The 14,178-nt window shown below is 64.1% G+C and overlaps 3 pseudogenes; all 3 read left to right on the forward strand.

The window, feature by feature from the left end:
* Nucleotides 1-3,471: 3,471 nt before the first annotated feature.
* On the forward strand, nucleotides 3,472-3,590 carry LOC142876070 (uncharacterized; annotated as a pseudogene).
* A 3,471-nt stretch (nucleotides 3,591-7,061) lies between these two features.
* On the forward strand, nucleotides 7,062-7,180 carry LOC142876071 (uncharacterized; annotated as a pseudogene).
* Nucleotides 7,181-10,655: 3,475 nt separating this feature from the next.
* On the forward strand, nucleotides 10,656-10,774 carry LOC142876072 (uncharacterized; annotated as a pseudogene).
* Nucleotides 10,775-14,178: the final 3,404 nt, after the last annotated feature.

Here is a 14,178-nt window from a genome sequence, read left to right on the forward strand (position 1 = left end):
GCTTCTTTTTTTTTTTTTTTTTTTTTGCCTCTTGTTCTGTCCCCTTTCTGGGAGCGCGGCGGCGGCCCGGGGTGGGGGTGACCCCAACCCTCAGCGCCCGCCGCGCTGCCTGGCGCCTCAGCCCGCACCGTGGGGCCTCCTCTTGTCCCAAGCCGCGACACCGCCGCCACGCGGCAGCATGCGTGGCATCTGCACTGTCAGGTCTCAGACCAAAGGTCTGCTCTGTGGGAACAGACACGCTGGAGAAAACCTTGAGAGTCTGAGAGGGGAGGGAGTTCCAGAAGAAGGCCAGGATGTCATTTTGAGGGAGTATGTGACCAGAACTCGTCCCGTTGCTTTTGGGGGTTCTATGGGCTCCCCGCAGGAATCTTTGGTGGTGGCACCTGATGTTGGGGGATCCGGAGTCACACCCAGACCTGCTCCACAGGCCTCCTTTTACTTTTCTCTTCGGATTCATGATTTTTAAAAAGTGTCTCTTACCTCTATGATTGCATTTTCTTTTCTCTCTCTTTTCAAGCAGATGATGGGAGTACAAGTATTCAGGTGACATGTGTTGCCCGTGCACCCCTCCCCTCTGTGTTCTCATTCATATACCTCTCATGTTGTTCCAGCGTATTGTGGGGGTACCAGTGTTAAGGTCGGGTACAGTTGCCCTCTCCAAGCCTCCCCCCTGGGGTCAGAGCTTCAAGTGCGCCCATCCCCCAGTCGGTGCGCACCCACCCCATTCCTAATGGATGTGGATGCCCATCGCCTCCCCCCACCCGCCCGACACCCACCCGATGAAGGTGATTCCTCTCCGTCCACTTAGGTGTCCATCCGTTCGTACCAATTTGCTGGTGAGCGCGCTCACGTGGTGCTCGTGTGTCCATTCTTGGGATACCTGGCTTACTGGAACGGGTTCCAGCTCTGGCCAGGAGAACACGAGAGGCGCCCTCTCACCGCTGCTCCTCACAGCCGAATGGCACTCCGTGGTGTCCACGCGCCACATTTTATTAATGCACTCCTGGATGGATGGGCACTCGGGTCGCTTCCACGTCTTTGCGATTGTGAATTGTGCCCTAACTGTCACCCTACCCCTTACCCAGCCCGTCTCCTCTGCCCCTGCCTGACGCACTCCTCCCCGGCCAGGCCCGTCACTGTCCTGGGCCCCCGCCTGACCGGCTCCTCCCCGCCCGGCCTGTCACCGTCCTCTGCCCCTGCCTGACATGCTCCTTCCCGCCCGGCCTCTCACCGTCCTCGGCCCCTGCCTGACCGGCTCCTCCGTCGCCTGGGCCTTCCAAGGGCTTGGTGTGGAGGCTGCTTCCAGGAAGCCCTCCAGAAACCCGGCAGCAGGGTGGCCGCAGCAGTCTCCAGCAGCCTTCCCTAAGTCGAGTGCGGGGGACGTGCCCCCGCTGTGCCGCGGGGGGCCCAGCCTGGTGTCTTCCCTGATGCCCTGCGGCTGCCGGCTGGGGCTGCCGCTCCCCGCGAGGGGAGAGCCGCGGAGGTGGGGACCGCCTCCTGATGGGGACGTACGTACACGCAGCTCTCCACGTCGGATCCCGGGGCTCTCTGTCCTGCCCGAAGGCCCAGCGGGCCTGCGGGTCCTTAGAGTGGCAAAAACATCCGAAAGCTGAGACTGAGGGTCCGGTGGGTGTCTGCACTTTTGTGCTGGGCACCCCAGGGAGGCCCGGGGGCTGGCTGGACAACGTGGTCTGCTGGGCGGGGGGGGGTTTGGAGGAGCAACTGATGCCCTTCGCACCTTGGGTAGCAAGAGTCTGAGGTGTCTCTGAGCCCTGTGCCATGTCCGGGGGGGGGCGCGGGGGGGGGGAGGAGGAGGAGGAGGAGGAGGTGGGAAGGGCCGGGGCCTGCAGTCCTGTTCCCGGGGTGGCACGGCAAGTGGCTTCTTCCACAGGCTGCTTGGCCTGGGCTCCCTGCACCTGGGCCTTTGGGGGACTGGCCCTGTGCTTGCCAACACTTCCTGCAGGGACCCAGAGCTGGGAGGTGGCATCTCTCAGCCCTGGGTCGGGCAGAGCCCCAGCGGGCCATGCCCACAACCTCTCTCAGCACCGGTCCCCCAGAAGGCTCCTTTGGGACCAGGATTCTCTTGCGGTGACTCTTTAAGGTCTGGCCCCTGGATGGAGGGGCACCAGGAGTAGAGGAGCAGGAAGGGGAAGGGGGTGGCCATGCGAGGGGACACTTTGAGGCCAAGTCCCAGCTTCAGCCTGATCCTCCTGGGAACCCCGCTCTGAGACAAGGAGCCGGGCTTCGCATTCCCACAGCAGCCAGTCGTGGGCTGAGGACACCTGGGGCCTTGGGAACTCCCTGGCTTCTCCTTGGTTTAACATCTAGAGCTGCTTGTGAATCGGGCCGCCACACACACCCGAGTGCAGGTGTCTTCCGCACAGACTGCGGGCCTCGCTCTTCTGAACGCCGCTAGCTCGCCACCCACCCACGGGTGAACCTGGTCAGGGTGCTTTCTCTCGGGGGCAGACTCTTTTCCGGGCGGGCTACCGGTGTCTCTGTTTGCTCGTTTCTTTCTTCCATTTCGGGAAAGGCTTCCTTGCTGGGTGTGGAAATCTCCTATGCCTTCCCTCGCCTATTCTGTCAGCTTTCAAATTCTCTTTCAGTTGCCACCCTCACAGATGGATTAGGAAACTCTTTCCGGTGCACTCATTAGTGAAATGACCTCAATGAAGCTGGAATCCAATATCTAATGGCCGATTTTTAGCGAGTCCACACGCCAGGGTGGTCGGGGTCCAATGCAGCCCCGGCCAGGCCCAGGCCCCTTGGACCGGGCCACAGGAGGACACAGAGGAGGGTCCCGGCCCCCACGAAGCGGTGCCGGCGGTTCTCCACGGGCTTGGGCGTTTTCCAGAGGTAGGAGATGGAGGGGACTGATTTCTTCAGCGCCCCACAAACCACGCCACCCCACCCCACCCATGGGACACATCCCCAGAGAGAGACGCCCCATACACTGGCTCCCCTCCCCCTTGCGCTGTGCCCCAGCCCTGGCCCGGGGGAATAGGCGGCAGCCCACCCACAGGGCGAGGGGGGGCACAGCTGAAAGGGGTTGTGGGGGAGGGCGGCCCCTGGCTGGGGTCAAAGGGCGCGCGCGTGCGCAGTCAGCGTCAGCGGCGGCGACGCGCTGGGGGTGGGCAGCGGGTAGGTGAAGGAGGCCGGGCGAGGAGACGAGGGGGGCTGGGAGGGCTCCACCTTGGCGAGTCCAGCCGTGGAGGCGCATCTTGTGTGAGTGTGAGTGAGTGTGAGTGTGTGTGTGTGTGTATAGAGAGACAGCCCCCCGCCCCGCCCCGCCCATCACCCCCGTCCCTGGGAGCCCACGGGACCCGGCCGGCGAACTCAACAGGCCCGGCCCGGCGCGGGGCCTGGGGCGGGAGGCGGCGGCGGCGGCGGCGGCGGCGGCGGCGGCGGCGGCGGCGGGAAAGCGCAGAGAGGCTCGGCTTCTTGAGCGGGGCAGGGGCGCCCTCCGCCGCCGTCTAGGGCCACACCACCCTGAACGCCCCCGATCTCGTCTGGTCTCGGAAGCTAAGCAGGGTCGGGCCCGGTCAGTACTTGGATGGGAGACTGCCTGGGAATACCGGGGGCCACAGGCTGCTTCTTTTTTTTTTTTTTTTTTTTTGCCTCTTGTTCTGTCCCCTTTCTGGGAGCGCGGCGGCGGCCCGGGGTGGGGGTGACCCCAACCCTCAGCGCCCGCCGCGCTGCCTGGCGCCTCAGCCCGCACCGTGGGGCCTCCTCTTGTCCCAAGCCGCGACACCGCCGCCACGCGGCAGCATGCGTGGCATCTGCACTGTCAGGTCTCAGACCAAAGGTCTGCTCTGTGGGAACAGACACGCTGGAGAAAACCTTGAGAGTCTGAGAGGGGAGGGAGTTCCAGAAGAAGGCCAGGATGTCATTTTGAGGGAGTATGTGACCAGAACTCGTCCCGTTGCTTTTGGGGGTTCTATGGGCTCCACGCAGGAATCTTTGGTGGTGGCACCTGATGTTGGGGGATCCGGAGTCACACCCAGACCTGCTCCACAGGCCTCCTTTTACTTTTCTCTTCGGATTCATGATTTTTAAAAAGTGTCTCTTACCTCTATGATTGCATTTTCTTTTCTCTCTCTTTTCAAGCAGATGATGGGAGTACAAGTATTCAGGTGACATGTGTTGCCCGTGCACCCCTCCCCCCTGTGTTCTCATTCATATACCTCTCATGTTGTTCCAGCGTATTGTGGGGGTACCAGTGTTAAGGTCGGGTACAGTTGCCCTCTCCAAGCCTCCCCCCTGGGGTCAGAGCTTCAAGTGCGCCCATCCCCCAGTCGGTGCGCACCCACCCCATTCCTAATGGATGTGGATGCCCATCGCCTCCCCCCACCCGCCCGACACCCACCCGATGAAGGTGATTCCTCTCCGTCCACTTAGGTGTCCATCCGTTCGTACCAATTTGCTGGTGAGCGCGCTCACGTGGTGCTCGTGTGTCCATTCTTGGGATACCTGGCTTACTGGAACGGGTTCCAGCTCTGGCCAGGAGAACACGAGAGGCGCCCTCTCACCGCTGCTCCTCACAGCCGAATGGCACTCCGTGGTGTCCACGCGCCACATTTTATTAATGCACTCCTGGATGGATGGGCACTCGGGTCGCTTCCACGTCTTTGCGATTGTGAATTGTGCCCTAACTGTCACCCTACCCCTTACCCAGCCCGTCTCCTCTGCCCCTGCCTGACGCACTCCTCCCCGGCCAGGCCCGTCACTGTCCTGGGCCCCCGCCTGACCGGCTCCTCCCCGCCCGGCCTGTCACCGTCCTCTGCCCCTGCCTGACATGCTCCTTCCCGCCCGGCCTCTCACCGTCCTCGGCCCCTGCCTGACCGGCTCCTCCGTCGCCTGGGCCTTCCAAGGGCTTGGTGTGGAGGCTGCTTCCAGGAAGCCCTCCAGAAACCCGGCAGCAGGGTGGCCGCAGCAGTCTCCAGCAGCCTTCCCTAAGTCGAGTGCGGGGGACGTGCCCCCGCTGTGCCGCGGGGGGCCCAGCCTGGTGTCTTCCCTGATGCCCTGCGGCTGCCGGCTGGGGCTGCCGCTCCCCGCGAGGGGAGAGCCGCGGAGGTGGGGACCGCCTCCTGATGGGGACGTACGTACACGCAGCTCTCCACGTCGGATCCCGGGGCTCTCTGTCCTGCCCGAAGGCCCAGCGGGCCTGCGGGTCCTTAGAGTGGCAAAAACATCCGAAAGCTGAGACTGAGGGTCCGGTGGGTGTCTGCACTTTTGTGCTGGGCACCCCAGGGAGGCCCGGGGGCTGGCTGGACAACGTGGTCTGCTGGGCGGGGGGGGGTTTGGAGGAGCAACTGATGCCCTTCGCACCTTGGGTAGCAAGAGTCTGAGGTGTCTCTGAGCCCTGTGCCATGTCCGGGGGGGGGCGCGGGGGGGGGGAGGAGGAGGAGGAGGAGGAGGTGGGAAGGGCCGGGGCCTGCAGTCCTGTTCCCGGGGTGGCACGGCAAGTGGCTTCTTCCACAGGCTGCTTGGCCTGGGCTCCCTGCACCTGGGCCTTTGGGGGACTGGCCCTGTGCTTGCCAACACTTCCTGCAGGGACCCAGAGCTGGGAGGTGGCATCTCTCAGCCCTGGGTCGGGCAGAGCCCCAGCGGGCCATGCCCACAACCTCTCTCAGCACCGGTCCCCCAGAAGGCTCCTTTGGGACCAGGATTCTCTTGCGGTGACTCTTTAAGGTCTGGCCCCTGGATGGAGGGGCACCAGGAGTAGAGGAGCAGGAAGGGGAAGGGGGTGGCCATGCGAGGGGACACTTTGAGGCCAAGTCCCAGCTTCAGCCTGATCCTCCTGGGAACCCCGCTCTGAGACAAGGAGCCGGGCTTCGCATTCCCACAGCAGCCAGTCGTGGGCTGAGGACACCTGGGGCCTTGGGAACTCCCTGGCTTCTCCTTGGTTTAACATCTAGAGCTGCTTGTGAATCGGGCCGCCACACACACCCGAGTGCAGGTGTCTTCCGCACAGACTGCGGGCCTCGCTCTTCTGAACGCCGCTAGCTCGCCACCCACCCACGGGTGAACCTGGTCAGGGTGCTTTCTCTCGGGGGCAGACTCTTTTCCGGGCGGGCTACCGGTGTCTCTGTTTGCTCGTTTCTTTCTTCCATTTCGGGAAAGGCTTCCTTGCTGGGTGTGGAAATCTCCTATGCCTTCCCTCGCCTATTCTGTCAGCTTTCAAATTCTCTTTCAGTTGCCACCCTCACAGATGGATTAGGAAACTCTTTCCGGTGCACTCATTAGTGAAATGACCTCAATGAAGCTGGAATCCAATATCTAATGGCCGATTTTTAGCGAGTCCACACGCCAGGGTGGTCGGGGTCCAATGCAGCCCCGGCCAGGCCCAGGCCCCTTGGACCGGGCCACAGGAGGACACAGAGGAGGGTCCCGGCCCCCACGAAGCGGTGCCGGCGGTTCTCCACGGGCTTGGGCGTTTTCCAGAGGTAGGAGATGGAGGGGACTGATTTCTTCAGCGCCCCACAAACCACGCCACCCCACCCCACCCATGGGACACATCCCCAGAGAGAGACGCCCCATACACTGGCTCCCCTCCCCCTTGCGCTGTGCCCCAGCCCTGGCCCGGGGGAATAGGCGGCAGCCCACCCACAGGGCGAGGGGGGGCACAGCTGAAAGGGGTTGTGGGGGAGGGCGGCCCCTGGCTGGGGTCAAAGGGCGCGCGCGTGCGCAGTCAGCGTCAGCGGCGGCGACGCGCTGGGGGTGGGCAGCGGGTAGGTGAAGGAGGCCGGGCGAGGAGACGAGGGGGGCTGGGAGGGCTCCACCTTGGCGAGTCCAGCCGTGGAGGCGCATCTTGTGTGAGTGTGAGTGAGTGTGAGTGTGTGTGTGTGTGTATAGAGAGACAGCCCCCCGCCCCGCCCCGCCCATCACCCCCGTCCCTGGGAGCCCACGGGACCCGGCCGGCGAACTCAACAGGCCCGGCCCGGCGCGGGGCCTGGGGCGGGAGGCGGCGGCGGCGGCGGCGGCGGCGGCGGCGGCGGCGGCGGCGGGAAAGCGCAGAGAGGCTCGGCTTCTTGAGCGGGGCAGGGGCGCCCTCCGCCGCCGTCTAGGGCCACACCACCCTGAACGCCCCCGATCTCGTCTGGTCTCGGAAGCTAAGCAGGGTCGGGCCCGGTCAGTACTTGGATGGGAGACTGCCTGGGAATACCGGGGGCCACAGGCTGCTTCTTTTTTTTTTTTTTTTTTTTTGCCTCTTGTTCTGTCCCCTTTCTGGGAGCGCGGCGGCGGCCCGGGGTGGGGGTGACCCCAACCCTCAGCGCCCGCCGCGCTGCCTGGCGCCTCAGCCCGCACCGTGGGGCCTCCTCTTGTCCCAAGCCGCGACACCGCCGCCACGCGGCAGCATGCGTGGCATCTGCACTGTCAGGTCTCAGACCAAAGGTCTGCTCTGTGGGAACAGACACGCTGGAGAAAACCTTGAGAGTCTGAGAGGGGAGGGAGTTCCAGAAGAAGGCCAGGATGTCATTTTGAGGGAGTATGTGACCAGAACTCGTCCCGTTGCTTTTGGGGGTTCTATGGGCTCCACGCAGGAATCTTTGGTGGTGGCACCTGATGTTGGGGGATCCGGAGTCACACCCAGACCTGCTCCACAGGCCTCCTTTTACTTTTCTCTTCGGATTCATGATTTTTAAAAAGTGTCTCTTACCTCTATGATTGCATTTTCTTTTCTCTCTCTTTTCAAGCAGATGATGGGAGTACAAGTATTCAGGTGACATGTGTTGCCCGTGCACCCCTCCCCCCTGTGTTCTCATTCATATACCTCTCATGTTGTTCCAGCGTATTGTGGGGGTACCAGTGTTAAGGTCGGGTACAGTTGCCCTCTCCAAGCCTCCCCCCTGGGGTCAGAGCTTCAAGTGCGCCCATCCCCCAGTCGGTGCGCACCCACCCCATTCCTAATGGATGTGGATGCCCATCGCCTCCCCCCACCCGCCCGACACCCACCCGATGAAGGTGATTCCTCTCCGTCCACTTAGGTGTCCATCCGTTCGTACCAATTTGCTGGTGAGCGCGCTCACGTGGTGCTCGTGTGTCCATTCTTGGGATACCTGGCTTACTGGAACGGGTTCCAGCTCTGGCCAGGAGAACACGAGAGGCGCCCTCTCACCGCTGCTCCTCACAGCCGAATGGCACTCCGTGGTGTCCACGCGCCACATTTTATTAATGCACTCCTGGATGGATGGGCACTCGGGTCGCTTCCACGTCTTTGCGATTGTGAATTGTGCCCTAACTGTCACCCTACCCCTTACCCAGCCCGTCTCCTCTGCCCCTGCCTGACGCACTCCTCCCCGGCCAGGCCCGTCACTGTCCTGGGCCCCCGCCTGACCGGCTCCTCCCCGCCCGGCCTGTCACCGTCCTCTGCCCCTGCCTGACATGCTCCTTCCCGCCCGGCCTCTCACCGTCCTCGGCCCCTGCCTGACCGGCTCCTCCGTCGCCTGGGCCTTCCAAGGGCTTGGTGTGGAGGCTGCTTCCAGGAAGCCCTCCAGAAACCCGGCAGCAGGGTGGCCGCAGCAGTCTCCAGCAGCCTTCCCTAAGTCGAGTGCGGGGGACGTGCCCCCGCTGTGCCGCGGGGGGCCCAGCCTGGTGTCTTCCCTGAGGCCCTGCGGCTGCCGGCTGGGGCTGCCGCTCCCCGCGAGGGGAGAGCCGCGGAGGTGGGGACCGCCTCCTGATGGGGACGTACGTACACGCAGCTCTCCACGTCGGATCCCGGGGCTCTCTGTCCTGCCCGAAGGCCCAGCGGGCCTGCGGGTCCTTAGAGTGGCAAAAACATCCGAAAGCTGAGACTGAGGGTCCGGTGGGTGTCTGCACTTTTGTGCTGGGCACCCCAGGGAGGCCCGGGGGCTGGCTGGACAACGTGGTCTGCTGGGCGGGGGGGGGGGTTGGAGGAGCAACTGATGCCCTTCGCACCTTGGGTAGCAAGAGTCTGAGGTGTCTCTGAGCCCTGTGCCATGTCCGGGGGGGGGGGGCGCGGGGGGGGGGAGGAGGAGGAGGAGGAGGAGGTGGGAAGGGCCGGGGCCTGCAGTCCTGTTCCCGGGGTGGCACGGCAAGTGGCTTCTTCCACAGGCTGCTTGGCCTGGGCTCCCTGCACCTGGGCCTTTGGGGGACTGGCCCTGTGCTTGCCAACACTTCCTGCAGGGACCCAGAGCTGGGAGGTGGCATCTCTCAGCCCTGGGTCGGGCAGAGCCCCAGCGGGCCATGCCCACAACCTCTCTCAGCACCGGTCCCCCAGAAGGCTCCTTTGGGACCAGGATTCTCTTGCGGTGACTCTTTAAGGTCTGGCCCCTGGATGGAGGGGCACCAGGAGTAGAGGAGCAGGAAGGGGAAGGGGGTGGCCATGCGAGGGGACACTTTGAGGCCAAGTCCCAGCTTCAGCCTGATCCTCCTGGGAACCCCGCTCTGAGACAAGGAGCCGGGCTTCGCATTCCCACAGCAGCCAGTCGTGGGCTGAGGACACCTGGGGCCTTGGGAACTCCCTGGCTTCTCCTTGGTTTAACATCTAGAGCTGCTTGTGAATCGGGCCGCCACACACACCCGAGTGCAGGTGTCTTCCGCACAGACTGCGGGCCTCGCTCTTCTGAACGCCGCTAGCTCGCCACCCACCCACGGGTGAACCTGGTCAGGGTGCTTTCTCTCGGGGGCAGACTCTTTTCCGGGCGGGCTACCGGTGTCTCTGTTTGCTCGTTTCTTTCTTCCATTTCGGGAAAGGCTTCCTTGCTGGGTGTGGAAATCTCCTATGCCTTCCCTCGCCTATTCTGTCAGCTTTCAAATTCTCTTTCAGTTGCCACCCTCACAGATGGATTAGGAAACTCTTTCCGGTGCACTCATTAGTGAAATGACCTCAATGAAGCTGGAATCCAATATCTAATGGCCGATTTTTAGCGAGTCCACACGCCAGGGTGGTCGGGGTCCAATGCAGCCCCGGCCAGGCCCAGGCCCCTTGGACCGGGCCACAGGAGGACACAGAGGAGGGTCCCGGCCCCCACGAAGCGGTGCCGGCGGTTCTCCACGGGCTTGGGCGTTTTCCAGAGGTAGGAGATGGAGGGGACTGATTTCTTCAGCGCCCCACAAACCACGCCACCCCACCCCACCCATGGGACACATCCCCAGAGAGAGACGCCCCATACACTGGCTCCCCTCCCCCTTGCGCTGTGCCCCAGCCCTGGCCCGGGGGAATAGGCGGCAGCCCACCCACAGGGCGAGGGGGGGCACAGCTGAAAGGGGTTGTGGGGGAGGGCGGCCCCTGGCTGGGGTCAAAGGGCGCGCGCGTGCGCAGTCAGCGTCAGCGGCGGCGACGCGCTGGGGGTGGGCAGCGGGTAGGTGAAGGAGGCCGGGCGAGGAGACGAGGGGGGCTGGGAGGGCTCCACCTTGGCGAGTCCAGCCGTGGAGGCGCATCTTGTGTGAGTGTGAGTGAGTGTGAGTGTGTGTGTGTGTGTATAGAGAGACAGCCCCCCGCCCCGCCCCGCCCATCACCCCCGTCCCTGGGAGCCCACGGGACCCGGCCGGCGAACTCAACAGGCCCGGCCCGGCGCGGGGCCTGGGGCGGGAGGCGGCGGCGGCGGCGGCGGCGGCGGCGGCGGCGGCGGCGGCGGGAAAGCGCAGAGAGGCTCGGCTTCTTGAGCGGGGCAGGGGCGCCCTCCGCCGCCGTCTAGGGCCACACCACCCTGAACGCCCCCGATCTCGTCTGGTCTCGGAAGCTAAGCAGGGTCGGGCCCGGTCAGTACTTGGATGGGAGACTGCCTGGGAATACCGGGGGCCACAGGCTGCTTCTTTTTTTTTTTTTTTTTTTTTGCCTCTTGTTCTGTCCCCTTTCTGGGAGCGCGGCGGCGGCCCGGGGTGGGGGTGACCCCAACCCTCAGCGCCCGCCGCGCTGCCTGGCGCCTCAGCCCGCACCGTGGGGCCTCCTCTTGTCCCAAGCCGCGACACCGCCGCCACGCGGCAGCATGCGTGGCATCTGCACTGTCAGGTCTCAGACCAAAGGTCTGCTCTGTGGGAACAGACACGCTGGAGAAAACCTTGAGAGTCTGAGAGGGGAGGGAGTTCCAGAAGAAGGCCAGGATGTCATTTTGAGGGAGTATGTGACCAGAACTCGTCCCGTTGCTTTTGGGGGTTCTATGGGCTCCACGCAGGAATCTTTGGTGGTGGCACCTGATGTTGGGGGATCCGGAGTCACACCCAGACCTGCTCCACAGGCCTCCTTTTACTTTTCTCTTCGGATTCATGATTTTTAAAAAGTGTCTCTTACCTCTATGATTGCATTTTCTTTTCTCTCTCTTTTCAAGCAGATGATGGGAGTACAAGTATTCAGGTGACATGTGTTGCCCGTGCACCCCTCCCCCCTGTGTTCTCATTCATATACCTCTCATGTTGTTCCAGCGTATTGTGGGGGTACCAGTGTTAAGGTCGGGTACAGTTGCCCTCTCCAAGCCTCCCCCCTGGGGTCAGAGCTTCAAGTGCGCCCATCCCCCAGTCGGTGCGCACCCACCCCATTCCTAATGGATGTGGATGCCCATCGCCTCCCCCCACCCGCCCGACACCCACCCGATGAAGGTGATTCCTCTCCGTCCACTTAGGTGTCCATCCGTTCGTACCAATTTGCTGGTGAGCGCGCTCACGTGGTGCTCGTGTGTCCATTCTTGGGATACCTGGCTTACTGGAACGGGTTCCAGCTCTGGCCAGGAGAACACGAGAGGCGCCCTCTCACCGCTGCTCCTCACAGCCGAATGGCACTCCGTGGTGTCCACGCGCCACATTTTATTAATGCACTCCTGGATGGATGGGCACTCGGGTCGCTTCCACGTCTTTGCGATTGTGAATTGTGCCCTAACTGTCACCCTACCCCTTACCCAGCCCGTCTCCTCTGCCCCTGCCTGACGCACTCCTCCCCGGCCAGGCCCGTCACTGTCCTGGGCCCCCGCCTGACCGGCTCCTCCCCGCCCGGCCTGTCACCGTCCTCTGCCCCTGCCTGACATGCTCCTTCCCGCCCGGCCTCTCACCGTCCTCGGCCCCTGCCTGACCGGCTCCTCCGTCGCCTGGGCCTTCCAAGGGCTTGGTGTGGAGGCTGCTTCCAGGAAGCCCTCCAGAAACCCGGCAGCAGGGTGGCCGCAGCAGTCTCCAGCAGCCTTCCCTAAGTCGAGTGCGGGGGACGTGCCCCCGCTGTGCCGCGGGGGGCCCAGCCTGGTGTCTTCCCTGAGGCCCTGCGGCTGCCGGCTGGGGCTGCCGCTCCCCGCGAGGGGAGAGCCGCGGAGGTGGGGACCGCCTCCTGATGGGGACGTACGTACACGCAGCTCTCCACGTCGGATCCCGGGGCTCTCTGTCCTGCCCGAAGGCCCAGCGGGCCTGCGGGTCCTTAGAGTGGCAAAAACATCCGAAAGCTGAGACTGAGGGTCCGGTGGGTGTCTGCACTTTTGTGCTGGGCACCCCAGGGAGGCCCGGGGGCTGGCTGGACAACGTGGTCTGCTGGGCGGGGGGGGGGGTTGGAGGAGCAACTGATGCCCTTCGCACCTTGGGTAGCAAGAGTCTGAGGTGTCTCTGAGCCCTGTGCCATGTCCGGGGGGGGGGGGGCGCGGGGGGGGGGAGGAGGAGGAGGAGGAGGAGGTGGGAAGGGCCGGGGCCTGCAGTCCTGTTCCCGGGGTGGCACGGCAAGTGGCTTCTTCCACAGGCTGCTTGGCCTGGGCTCCCTGCACCTGGGCCTTTGGGGGACTGGCCCTGTGCTTGCCAACACTTCCTGCAGGGACCCAGAGCTGGGAGGTGGCATCTCTCAGCCCTGGGTCGGGCAGAGCCCCAGCGGGCCATGCCCACAACCTCTCTCAGCACCGGTCCCCCAGAAGGCTCCTTTGGGACCAGGATTCTCTTGCGGTGACTCTTTAAGGTCTGGCCCCTGGATGGAGGGGCACCAGGAGTAGAGGAGCAGGAAGGGGAAGGGGGTGGCCATGCGAGGGGACACTTTGAGGCCAAGTCCCAGCTTCAGCCTGATCCTCCTGGGAACCCCGCTCTGAGACAAGGAGCCGGGCTTCGCATTCCCACAGCAGCCAGTCGTGGGCTGAGGACACCTGGGGCCTTGGGAACTCCCTGGCTTCTCCTTGGTTTAACATCTAGAGCTGCTTGTGAATCGGGCCGCCACACACACCCGAGTGCAGGTGTCTTCCGCACAGACTGCGGGCCTCGCTCTTCTGAACGCCGCTAGCTCGCCACCCACCCACGGGTGAACCTGGTCAGGGTGCTTTCTCTCGGGGGCAGACTCTTTTCCGGGCGGGCTACCGGTGTCTCTGTTTGCTCGTTTCTTTCTTCCATTTCGGGAAAGGCTTCCTTGCTGGGTGTGGAAATCTCCTATGCCTTCCCTCGCCTATTCTGTCAGCTTTCAAATTCTCTTTCAGTTGCCACCCTCACAGATGGATTAGGAAACTCTTTCCGGTGCACTCATTAGTGAAATGACCTCAATGAAGCTGGAATCCAATATCTAATGGCCGATTTTTAGCGAGTCCACACGCCAGGGTGGTCGGGGTCCAATGCAGCCCCGGCCAGGCCCAGGCCCCTTGGACCGGGCCACAGGAGGACACAGAGGAGGGTCCCGGCCCCCACGAAGCGGTGCCGGCGGTTCTCCACGGGCTTGGGCGTTTTCCAGAGGTAGGAGATGGAGGGGACTGATTTCTTCAGCGCCCCACAAACCACGCCACCCCACCCCACCCATGGGACACATCCCCAGAGAGAGACGCCCCATACACTGGCTCCCCTCCCCCTTGCGCTGTGCCCCAGCCCTGGCCCGGGGGAATAGGCGGCAGCCCACCCACAGGGCGAGGGGGGGCACAGCTGAAAGGGGTTGTGGGGGAGGGCGGCCCCTGGCTGGGGTCAAAGGGCGCGCGCGTGCGCAGTCAGCGTCAGCGGCGGCGACGCGCTGGGGGTGGGCAGCGGGTAGGTGAAGGAGGCCGGGCGAGGAGACGAGGGGGGCTGGGAGGGCTCCACCTTGGCGAGTCCAGCCGTGGAGGCGCATCTTGTGTGAGTGTGAGTGAGTGTGAGTGTGTGTGTGTGTGTATAGAGAGACAGCCCCCCGCCCCGCCCCGCCCATCACCCCCGTCCCTGGGAGCCCACGGGACCCGGCCGGCGAACTCAACAGGCCCGGCCCGGCGCGGGGCCTGGGGCGGGAGGCGGCGGCGGCGGCGGCGGCGGCGG

Source organism: Microcebus murinus, chromosome 14, assembly GCF_040939455.1.
Source record: "Microcebus murinus isolate Inina chromosome 14, M.murinus_Inina_mat1.0, whole genome shotgun sequence".
NCBI classification, from domain to species: domain Eukaryota; kingdom Metazoa; phylum Chordata; class Mammalia; order Primates; family Cheirogaleidae; genus Microcebus; species Microcebus murinus.